Source organism: Hylobates moloch, unplaced genomic scaffold, assembly GCF_009828535.3.
Source record: "Hylobates moloch isolate HMO894 unplaced genomic scaffold, HMol_V3 SCAFFOLD_6, whole genome shotgun sequence".
Classification (NCBI taxonomy): domain Eukaryota; kingdom Metazoa; phylum Chordata; class Mammalia; order Primates; family Hylobatidae; genus Hylobates; species Hylobates moloch.
In genome coordinates this window covers 35,764,316-35,776,860 of record NW_026652281.1, presented here as the reverse complement: position 1 = coordinate 35,776,860, position 12,545 = coordinate 35,764,316, and positions in this window count along the sequence as shown.

The window sequence follows — 12,545 nt, the reverse complement described above, 5'->3', positions numbered from 1 at the left end:
GAAGGGACAAAGAGGAAGGGGTAGCAAAGAGGCTTCTGCTTTCTTTTAAAAACTTCCCAAGGGTTCTAGATCACCGTTATGCTTGTATCTCCTTGGCCAAATGCAGTTTCACATCTAGCAGCATATAGCCGTGAGACAGAAAAGGACATGTAGGCTTTTAAATGAGGCCTTTAACAGAGAGGAGGGAGGAGATTGGACGTTGGAGAGGGCAGCTCCCAGTGATGGTGTCTGTCACATTGTTGACTTCCCGGTCAGGGGCTCTGTAATACTGACTGCCCTGGAACCCACTGTGCTGCTTTGATCTTGGAGGACCAGGATGCCTTTTCACTACCCTCTTTGCTGCTCTCAAGCCCTTATTTCAGCTGATATTTTCATAGCCTATCTATGGCTCCTAAGATTTAGTCAATATAATTTTAGGATCATATCAGAAAATAGATTCAGGCAGTATGTTTGAGAGCTCTGAAAAAATAGGTTTCAGCAATTTTAAGCAGTTGCTCATAGTTCCTATGCAAAGCTAAGAGGAAGGCATGTAAAAGTCATAGAAAAATTTTCATTTGGTATACTATAAACATTCAACACCCAGACAGTAAATGGTTATAAAAGGGCAACATGAAGGAACCTGTGGTAATTAAATATTCTGTGTCTTGACTGCGTTGATTTCGATATCCTGGTTGTGATACTGTTTTGCAAGATGTTACCATTGCGGAAAACTGGGTAAAGTATATACCAAGTTTCTGTTTTGAGAAAATTGTAGATTCATATCCAGTTGTAGGAAGATCTCTCTTCTACAATTTTCTCAAAATAGAAAGTTTAATTTTACAAAAAGTGAACAGCGTATATTTTTTAAATATATGAGGTCTGCTGTGTTGCCAGGCTGGAATGGAGTGGCTATTCACAGGCTGGACCATGGATCACTGAAGCCTTGGACTCCTGGGCTCAAATGATTCCCCTGAGTAGCTGGGACAGGAGTGTGCCACTCCATCAGCTAACAGCATTTTATTGTATTTAAATTATATCTCACTGAAGTTTTTTTTATTTTAATTTTTTTTGAAGATGAAACCTTGGCCAGGCGTGGTGGCTCATGTATGTAATCCCAGCACTTTGGGAGGCCAAGGAGGGCGGATCACCTGAGGTCAGGAGTTTGAGACCAGCCTGGCCAACATGGTGAAACCCTGTTTCTACTAAAACTACAAAAACTAGCTGGGCATGGTGGTGGGTGCCTGTAAGCCTGTGATCCCAGCTACTCGGGAGGTGGAGGCATGAGAATTGCTTGAACCCAGGAGGCAGAGGTTTCAGTGAGCTAAGATCATGCCACTGCATTCCAGCCTGGGCGACAGAGCGAGACTCTGTCTCAAAAAAAAAAAAAAAAAAAAAAAAGATGAAATAATGCTGTCCCCCAGGCTAAAGTGCAGGGGTACAGTCATAGTGTAAGTGCTCAGTCTCGGACTACAATCATGTGCCATCACTCCCAGCTAATCAAGTTTTTTAAAAAGTCAATTGCATTTTGAATTGGGGCATTTAATAATGGTATTTTGGTATGCAGTTTCAACTTTATCATCAATCGTTTTTCTCTCAACTACTCAAGAAACAGGAAGAGGAAAAGTCCATTGACTTCTCAGTAAGGTCTAGATTTTTTAAAAAACTTTTTATTGTAACGACTTGAAACTGCACCCAACTTCAACAATTACCATCCTTTTGCCTTATTTTATCTATTTGCCCTGTAATTCCCCCCATCTGATCATTTTAAAGCAAATCCCAGATATCCTATTATTTTACCAACAAATAAGGATAATTTTTAAACTGGGTAATCCCATGCAAGAGGAACAAAGGAGATACAATTCCATAAATTCAAGTTAATGAAACTAGCAATTACCAAATGTTAAAAATTTATGTCAGTGATTCCTGGAGGCAGGAAAGTAAGGAGATGGGTAGACATAGAGAAGGGACTACTAAACAAGGACACAGAGAGTATGACAGGCAGAATAATGTCCTCCAAAGATGTCCATGTCCTAATCCCTGGAATCTCTGAATGTGTTAATGCAAAGGGGAATTAAGATTGCAGATGGAATTAAAGTTGCTAATCAGCTGCTTTTAAGATAGGGAGAGGATCATGGGATCATGAATTATCCAGGAGGGCCCAATGTAATCACAGGGGTTCTTAAAAGTGAAAGAAGACCAAAAGGAGTGAATCAGAGGGAGATGGAATGATGGAAAAGCTCAGAGATGCAACGTCAGAAGGAATCACTTGTCATTGCTGCTTGGAAGATGGGGGAAGGGGAGCATGAACTGAGGAAGCAGACAGCCTCTGAAAGCTGGAAAAAACAAGGATACTGATTGTTCCTTATAGCCTTCACTAGGGAGCACAGCCTTGCCAACACCTTGATTTTAGCCCAGTGAGATCTGTGTTGGGCTGCTAACCTACAGAACTGTGAGAGCTTGTTTGTTTTTTGAGACAGAGTCTCACTCTGTTGCCCAGGGTGGAGTGCAGTGGCGCAGTCTCGGCTCACTGCAACCTCTGCCTCCCAGGTTCAAGTGATTCTCCTACCTCAGCCTCCCAAGTAGCAGGGATTACAGGCATGTGCCACCATGCCCGGCTAATTTTTTATATTTTTAGTAGAGATGGGATTTTGCCATGTTGGCCAGGCTGGTCTCGAACTCCTGACCTCAAGTGATCTGTCCGCCTTGGCCTCCCAAAGTGCTGGGATTATAGGCATGAGCCACTGCACTTGGCCATATGTTTGTATTGTTTAAGCCATCAAGTCTGTAGTAATTTATTATAACAGCAATAGAAAACTAATTACAGAGTGAGATTGTACCACTGTTTGGCAGTGCTGTGATGACTAAAAGAAGTAACTCTAAGGGGGAGGTTTCCTTGTGTGAGAAAGGGTTTCTTCAGAGATCTGAGTCATTTAACCAGAAAACACAGCCACTTCCCTAACTCCTAAGAAGTAGAGTCCTATGTATGTCAAAAGCTGCAGTTTTAAAGTCGTGTTCCTGTACTAAAAATATTACTCAGCAGTATGATGCAAAATTTAAAAATGGATAAAAGGAATGAACACCCTCTGCTGGTAGCAGATAAAACATACTTAGCTCCCTTGTGTATTCTGGAAATAGTTAGGTCTACCCAGGTGGGGCCTCTGGAGAGTGCCACACAACTGGGGACTTAGAAGGTACATGAAGACCATGCAGCATAGAGTTTACCAGTGAGTGATTGGAGAGGTGCTTCTTTGTATTTCTTTGGCTTGGTTTTTTCATCATTGTTTTTAACAAAACTTCTTCTTTTAAAGAATTCATTGTAAGAGGTGCTATAAGACAAACTCCTTTTTCCAGTTAAGATGCTTACACGGTCATTAAGAAAATAAACACCAGCCTTGGCCAGCCGTGGTGGCTCACACCTGTAATCCCAGCACTTTGAGAGGCCAAGGCGGGAGGATCACCTGAGGTCAGGAGTTCGAGACCAGCCTGACCAATATGGTGAAACCCTATCTCTATTAAGAATACAAAAATTAGCCTGGCGTGGTGGCGTGTGCCTGTAGTCCCAGCTACTCAGGAGGCTGAGACAGGAGAATCACTTGAACCCGGGAGGCGGAGGTTGCAGTGAGCCGAGATCGCGCCACCACACTCCAGCCTGGGTGACAGTGAGACACCATTTCAAAAAAAAAAAAAGAAAAGAAAGAAAAACCAGCCTTTAGGATACTTACTCAACGACAAAATTTCTTCAAAGATTCAGCATAATAATTAATGTGTATTAATAACTTAGTTTTTGAAATTTTAGTCAATGACAGGAAATTAATAAGCAGATTCTTAAGAACTGTTATAGAAATTGTATTTCTGATTTTTAAAGTTAAGATTTTTTTTTAAAGTTCAAAAATAATTTTACTTTTTCTAATTTGTTCCTCATGCAAAAGAAGGTTGTTAATCACTAGCTTAGAGCTTTTTTTGTTTTTTTTTTTTGAGGTGGAGTCTTTCTCTGTCACCCAGGCTGAAGTGCAGTGGCAGGATCTTGGCTCTCTGCAACCTCTGCCTCCCAAGTTCAGGCTATTCTCCTGCCTCAGCCTCCTGAGTAGCTGGGATTACAGGCATGTGCCACCACGCCTGGCTAATTTTTATGTTTTTAATACAAATGGGGTTTCACCATGTTGGTAAGGCTGGTCTCGAACTCCTGACCTTGTGATCCACCTGCCTCGGCCTCCCAAAGTGCTGGGATTACAGGTGTGAGCCACTGCACTCGGCCGCTTAGAGCTTTTTTACTTGGATCTGACAATTCCATTTGTCCCCTTTCAACTGCCTCCTCCCATTCTGGGCAAATACATCAGTGCATGGGAGTTAGACATGACAGGGAACAGGAAGGGGAGGGCAAAAGAAAAGAGGCATAGTCTAGAGTTCAAGAGTTGTTTTATGTGCAGTGTACAATACATTTTTACTTACTATGTTTATATTTCACATTTATATATTATTATACACATATTACTTATATTTATATTTGTTATAATATCACATATATTTAATATACACACATAGAGCAAGTGAGCTCTGTATTAGGACTCTGGTGAAAGTAAAAAAAACCTAACTGAGCTAGAATGAGTTCATCTTTTCTGACATGTTAGGGAGATGAGACTCAGAAAGCAGAGATTCACTCTGATTTCATTTTATTTTGAGCCAGAGTCTTGCTTTGTTGCCCAGGCTGGAGTACTGTGGCACTATCATGGCCCCCTGCATCCTTGACCTCCCAGGGTCAAGCAGTCCTCTTTCCTCAGCCTTTCAAGTAGCTGGGACCACAGGCGCCACCATGCCTAGCTAATCTTTTTGGTTTTTTGTAGAGATGGGGTCTCCCTATGTTGCTCGGGCTGGTCTCGAACTCATAGGTTCAAGCAATCCCCCTGCCTCGTCCTCTCAAAGAGCAGGGATTACAGGCATGAGCCGCCACGTCTGGCCTCTTTCTGTTTTTTAAAAAGAGATTCTCTCTTACTCATTTCGAGATTTTGCATCTCATCATCTCCTTCCTAGTCACCTCAGCACATATTTGGTGATAACTCATTCATTTTCCTATTCTTTGGTTAACAAATGTTTATAGAGGTCATAGATATGACTGAGATATTCTAAGCGCTGGGGAATTAGTGGATAAATTAGAAAAGATCCCTGCTTTTTTGTAACATATAGTATAATGGGGGAGAGGCATTGAAAATATTTCAAATTGAAGAAACATAGTATGAAGGAAACAAAGATATGTGATAGGTAATGACAGTAGAGACTATTTATTTATTTAGAGACTGAATCTCATTCTGTCACCCAGGCTGGAGTGCAGTGATGCAATCTCAGCTCACTGCAACCTCTGCCTCCTGGGTTCAAGTGATTCTCCTGTCTTAGCCTCTCAAGTATCTGGGACTATACACACGTGCCACCACACCCGGCTAATTTTTTTTTTTTTTTTTTTTTTTTAGTAGAGACAGGGTTTCACCATGTTGGCCATGAACTCCTGACCTCAGGTGATCCACCTGCCTCGGCCTCCTAAAGTGCTGGCATTACAGGTGTGAACCACCACACCCAGTCGAGACTATTTAAATAGAGTGGCCAGGGAAGGTTTTTTGAAGAGGTGACATTTAACCTATACATAAAGATGAAACGGAGGCAATCATGGAAGGTGGATGCGGCAGTCCAGGCAGAGGGAATGGTATTTGGAAAGAGCTTGGGGTATTTGACGAATTTCAGAAAGACTAATATGGCTAGAGTGTAGCAGAGACAGATGAAGATGGGACATAGGATGAAGCTAAAGTGACATTTAGTGCTCCATCGTGTAAAGTTTCTTAGATAGCAAACTAGAGTTTACTCTGAGGGTCATGAAAAATTTTAAGCAGGAGAGTGATGTGATTAAATTTATGTCATTTTTTCCTTTATTTTTATAGAGACAGGGTCTTATAAAGATGAGGTCTTGCTATGTTACTCAGGCCAGACTGGGCTCAAGGGACGTCCTGAGTAGCTGCGACTAGAGGCACATGCCACCATGCCCAGCATTCAAATTTGGGTTTTAAGATGATCACAGGCCAGCTGCAGTAGCTCATGTCTCTAATCCCAGCACTTTGGGAGGACAAGGCAGGAGGATTGTTTGAGCCCAGGAGTTTGAGACAAGCCTAGGCAACATAGTAAGACTGTCTCTACAAAAAATACAAAAATTAGGATGGGTGTGGTGGCTCATGCCTGTAATCCAGCACTTTGGGAGGCCAAGATGGGCAGATCACCAGAGGCCAGGAGTTCAAGATCAGCCTGGCTAACATGGTGAAAACCCATTTCTACTAAAAATATAAATTATTATTTTTAATATAGATTAAAATTAGCTGGGCCTGGTGGTGCATGCCTGTAATCCCAGTTACTCGGGAGGCTGAAACAGGAGAACTGCTTGAACTCGGGAGGCGGAGGTTGCAGTGAGCAGAGATCAGGCCATTGCACTCCAGCTTGGGTGACAAGAGCGAAACTCCATCTCAAAACAAAACAAATAAGCAAACAAAAACAAAAATTAGCAAGGCATGGTGGCACATGCCTGTAGTCCAAACTACTTGGGAGGCTGAGGCAGGAGGATCACTTGAGCTCAAGGGTATGAGGCTGCTGTGAGATATGATCACACCACTGCACTTTAGCCTGGGCGAGAGAGTGGGACCTTGACTCTAAAAAAATTAAAATAAATAAATAAATAAAATATTATTACTCTTTTTTGCTCAGGCTGGAGTGCAGTGGTGCAATCATAGCTCACTGTAACCTTGAGCTCCTGGGCTCGAGGGATCCTGCCTCAGCCTCTGCAGTAGCTGGGAGTATGAGTGTACACCACCACCCATGGTTTTTTTTTGTTTTCTTGTTTTTTCTTTTTTACTTTTGTAGATATGGGATCTTACTATATTGCTCAGCTGGTTTCTAACTCCTTCCTGGCCATGAGCGATCCCGCAACCTCAGCTTCCTTAAATGTGGGGATTACAGGAGTAAGCCACCATCCCCAGCCTGATCATTCTTGCTGCTCTGTGGAGGACAGATTAAAATGGAGCATGGGTGCAAGACAGGAGACCAGTTAGTAGCCAATTGAAGTAGTCTAAGTGAGAAGTGCTGTGGCCTGGACTAAGGTGGGGAAAGTTGAGGTGGAGGAAATGGGGATGGATCTTAGATATGTTTTGGTGGTAGACTAGTTAGGAATTGCTGATGTATTGGGCATAGTGATATATGAGAAAAACAGGAATCAAGATTCACTCTTAGGTTTTCTGATTTGAGCTACTGGATGGATAGAGGAACATATAAATTAAAGTGATTTAGGCTCAAATAACAGGTAGCTTCGGCTCAAGAAATATTTGGTTCATGTAAGTTCAGAGGTAGAATAGCCTTTGGGTTTCACTTAGTTCTTGAGGAGTCCAGCTCCTGGTTAAAAACCTACGTGTGGTTTTTCAGGTCTGTCTGACTGCAGGTGATTACAAAGCTTCTACCTGGCAGCCCTCATGGAGGAAAGCTGCCCTCCCTTCCACAGACTTGGTGCACAGCTAGTGTGCTGCAGGCTCTGGTACAGTCACGGGCCACATAACAGCATTTCAACCAACAATGTATTCCAAGGTGTTGGTTCCGTAAGATTATTATACCATATTTTGACTGTGCCTTTTTTGTGTTTAGATATTTTTAGGTATATAAAGCCTTACCATTGTGTTACAATTGCCTATAGTATTCAGTATAGTAACATACTGTACAAGTTTGTAGCCTAGGAGCAATAGGCTGCACTATATAGCCTAGGTGGGTTATGCCATCTATGTTTGTACCACTATACTCTATAATGTTCACACAATGACAAAATCACCCAACAATGCATTTCTCAGAATGTATCCTGTTCTGAAGCAACTCATGACTGTAAATATTTGCATTCCCATCCCTAGCGCCTCCTTCATTCCTAGGTTTCTTTATCTGAGGCCTTGTGCAGAGGATTTTTTTTTTCTTTTGACAGAGGGTCTGGCTCTGTCACCCAGGCTGGAGGGCAGTGGTACAATCTCAGCTCACTGCACCCTTGGCTTCCTGGGCTCAAGCACTCCTTCCACCTCAGCCTCCTGAATAGCTGGGACTACAGGTGGGTGCCACCATGCCAGGCTAATTTTTTGTAGTTTTTGTAGAGACAAGGTTTTGCCATGTTGCCTAGGCTGGTCTCGAACTCAGTAGCTCAAGCAATCTGCCAGCCTTGGCCTCCCAAAGTGTTGGGATTACAGGCGTGAGCCACTGTGCCTGGGTGGGGAGAGGGTTCTTTAGGCTTCTCTGCTGAGGCCTCCTTATGGGGAGGGAAGGGGAAACTTTGACATTCTTTTCCAGGTTGTCTAGGTACTCAGTACTTTTCCACTCTTAGCCTTTCTCCCTTGCCTTCCCCTACTCCACCTCAGAGTCCATAAAACTGCTGGAGCTTTTTCTTCAGGGATCCCTTAACAGTGATATGACTCCATGACCCCCTACATCCATGCTGACCCATGTGACCTGCAGCTAGTGCGCAGTTCCATGGGGGAAATGGAACAGAAACAGTGGGTTCTTTCTCGGTTTCTTGTTCATATCATTGCAGTAAACGCTACTCTCATTTTTGGCTTGTTGGTCTAATTGGCTACTCTGACACCTGTTGGCTCAGCTAGTGCTCTCTGTCTCTCTCCCAGCCCGTTTCCTGACAATTCTAGGTCCATTTTCCTACAGATGTTTCAGCTTTGCCCCATTCCACACATTAGCTTCAACCTCAAAGTGATAGTGAGTGGTAGTATATCAGTTACTGAGTACTGGCTGTAGAAGTTCCAGACATCATATCCTGACCCGATGATATCCAATGAAAGAAGAGAGACTTTTTCATCATGAGGTTTTAAGCAAGAGTTCTATGGTATACACTGACTGGACTATGTAGGTATGTAGCTGTCCAGACAACGGGTACATTTCCAGGGAATGGAGTGTGGTGTTTGACTTACCAACCAGATCTTGGCCGTTGAGCCAAAAGTGTTTCTGGCTTCCCCAGAGTCACATGTGCTGTGTGAGGGAAGCTAAGGGATACATGTCTTAATCAGGGTTCTGTTAGGAAAGAGTAAGGGGTGAATTCAGGGCCTGCTATAAATATGTAACTTGCAGAGCCTGTTCCTCTCATGAAAATATAGAGCTCCTTATTCAAAAGGCAGGAAAAAGGTGTCACTAAAGGTACTAGAAAGCCAGGTGAGGTGGCATACACCTATAGCCTCAGTTATGCAGGAGCATTGCTGAGCCCAGGAGTTTAAGTCTGGCCTGGGCAACAAACTGAGACCCCATCTCTTGACTACAACAACAACAAAAATACTAGAACATAAAGGCTTTTCCTTTCTTTCACAGTTTCTCTCTTGACTTATGGTGTTTTTGATATTTAATGTCATTCAAAGTAAAGATTAAAATTAAAATCAAGTAAAATTCATTCTAAGTAAAATTAAAATCATTACAAAGACGTTTCACCATCTTTATATTATACACTGCTGGTTTTTTTTTTTTTTTTTGCTTTTTTTTTTTTTTTTTTTTGAGACGGAGTCTCGCTATGTCACCAAGCTGAAGTGCAGTGGCGCGATCTAAGCTCAATGCAACCTCCTCCTCCCGGGTTCAAGTGATTCTCCTGCCTCAGCCTCCCGAGTAGCTGAGATTACAGGCACGCACCACCACACCCAGCTAATTTTTGTATTTTTAGTAGAGACGGGGTTTCACCTTATTGGCCAGGATGGTCTCGATCTCCTGACCTCATGATCTGCCCACCTCAGCCTCCCAAAGTGCTGGGATTACAGGCGTGAGCCACTGTGCCCCGTCACAATGCTGGTTTTAAATGCAAATATAAGAACATTTAACTTGTATGTGGAATCACTGAAATTACATAATTCTTATTTCATACTTTGTACATGTATGATGTATTTCATTGTTACCAGAACAGTCAAAATGCTGTATGAAAGTCAACTGTTTTTATGTCACTTCTTGATATGCACATACATATTCTACCACACTCTCTACCTTCTTATTGATGAGGAAAAAACTGAAAAGAAAAGGAGAAGATGGGTTGCTCTATCTTCCCCTTTCCTTCTATGTCATCATTTTCAGCATAAGGGGTTGGCTAAATCACGAAAGCAATAGGAAAGGATATGATAGAGTTTCTTGATTCTTTGTGTTTTTAGACTGCCATTGTCTTCTCGCATTAGAACAAGTTCTGATACACAGGAAGCTTGACCTCTTAGGGCTGACAGTGACCCCACCTACTCAGGTGTAATGTGCCTGTTGTTCTTATTCTGAATCTTGCTGAACTTTCATGCACTGTGAGTTCAGTGAAATTCTATTTAAACAGGACAATGCAAATGCTATATGCAAATGGCATGGCAAGGAGTGAGTGGACATGCATATTGCACGTCTCAGCTCTGCTCATGCGCTATTGTCCCTCCAATTTTACTTACAAAACACAAGTTCAAAAACAAAATTGAGAATTTCAAGATGGTAACAGTAGAGCATTAAACCAAACATTGGGCCTTTCTGAGTGTAGGGTTCTGTGCAACTATACAGTTTATACATACACACACATGCAGCTGGCCCTGGGTAAATGAGTGCTGGGTATGAAAACAAGAATGACCACTACAACCTGCATTTACTGATTATGGAAAAGAGTTTGTGTGTAAAAAGAAAAAAAACCCAACAACAAAAAAACAAGATACTTTACGCAGCAAAAGTTTATTTTTTGCTCATGCACAATCTAGAGCAAATGCTCCAGGGTAGCTCTCCTCCAAGCAGTACACTCAAGGGTCTGTGCTTTTTCCAGTGTGACTCTACTATCTAAAGAGTTCTTTGCTTTCAGCTGGGAAGAGAAAAGAGAGAAATAAAAATTATGTGAAAATTACATAGAGCATTTCAGGAGCTGTGCTTTGAAGTTGGGTATATCACGTTTGTCTTCATTCCACTGGCCAGAACTCAATTGCCTTTTTCCATCTAAATTCAAGGAGGCCTGTGAATCCAGGAAAAGGAAACGGGATTGGTGAGTGACATGGTTTGGCTATGTCCCCACCCAAATCTCATCTTGAATTGTAGCTTCCATAATTCCCATGTGTCATGGGAGGCACCTGGTGGGAGGTAATTGAATAATGGGGATGGGTCTTTCCTGTGCTGTTCTCATGACAGTGAATAAATCTCACAAGATCTGATGGTTTTATATAGGGGGGTTCCCCTGCACATGCTCTTTTTGCCTGCTGCCATGTAAAATATGACTTTGCTCTTCCTTTGCCTTCTGCCATGATGTGAGGCCTCTCCAGCCATGTGGAACTGTGAGTCAATTAAACCTCTTTCCTTTATAAATTACCCAGTCTCAGGTACGTCTTTATTAGGAGTGTGAGAACGGACTAATACAGTCAGCATCTAGTGAGACTCTGCCATAGAGATCAAGGGAGATTTTTATTTCTTGGTATATGTTACTAAAACATATTACATGCTGTGGGAGATGTTATACTAGAAAGAGTGTGGGGCTAACAGAAGGGGCAATCATGTGTTACCCTATAAACGTTGAGTTGAACCATAACAACTTTGTAGGGAGGTGAAGAAGCTTTGACAGACTTAATTTAACCTCACTCTATTTATTTATTTATTTATTTTTATTTTTATTTTTTTTGAGTCAGAGTCTCGCTCTGTCGCCCAGGCTGGAATGCAGTGGTGTGATCTCTGCTCACTGCAAGCTCCGCCTCCTGGGTTCACGCCATTCTCCTGCCTCAGCCTCCCAAGTAGTTGGGACCACAGGCATCTGCCACCATGCCGGGCTAATTTTTTGCATTTTCAGTAGAGACGGGGTTTCACCATGTTAGCCAAGATGGTCTCGATCTCCTAACCTCATGATCCACCTGCCCAGGCCTCCCAAAGTGCTGGGATTACAGGCGACCTCACTCAATTTAAAAGGCCAATAAGTAAGTTAAATATTTTTTAGGATTCAATGACAGCTTATTTTGTTGTGAGATTATTATATTTGAAATTTATACTATAACATGCTGTACAGACATAAATAATAGTTTTTGTGTCATTTCCCTAAGGCAGAATTCCTGCTATAAGTTTAGAACTGAATTCTAGTCCTGACTCAATTACATACTGTTGCTTAATCATTTGAGTCATTTTATCTTTATAAGCCTCATTAATCTTTGTCTATTTCATGTAGTAATAAAGACTAAATGAGGCCAGGCACGGTGGCTCATGCCTGTAATCCCAGTGCGTTGGAAAGTTGAGGCAGGAGGATTGCTTGAGGCCAGGAGTTTAGGACTAACATAGGCAACCTAGTGAGACCCCCGTCTTTACGAAGTTTTTAAAAAAATAATTAGCCAGGCCTGGTGGTGCGCACTTGTATTCCTAGCTACTTGGGTGGGTGAGGTGGGAGATTGAGCCCAGGAGTTGGAGGTTACAGTGAGCTATGCCACTGCACTCCAGCCTGGGCAATAGAGTGGGATCTTGTTCCAAAAAAAAAAAAAAAAAAAAAATAGACTAAATGAAATAGCATATTTTAAAACTATAAAGGCTTTAATCAACCTAATTATTTAAAA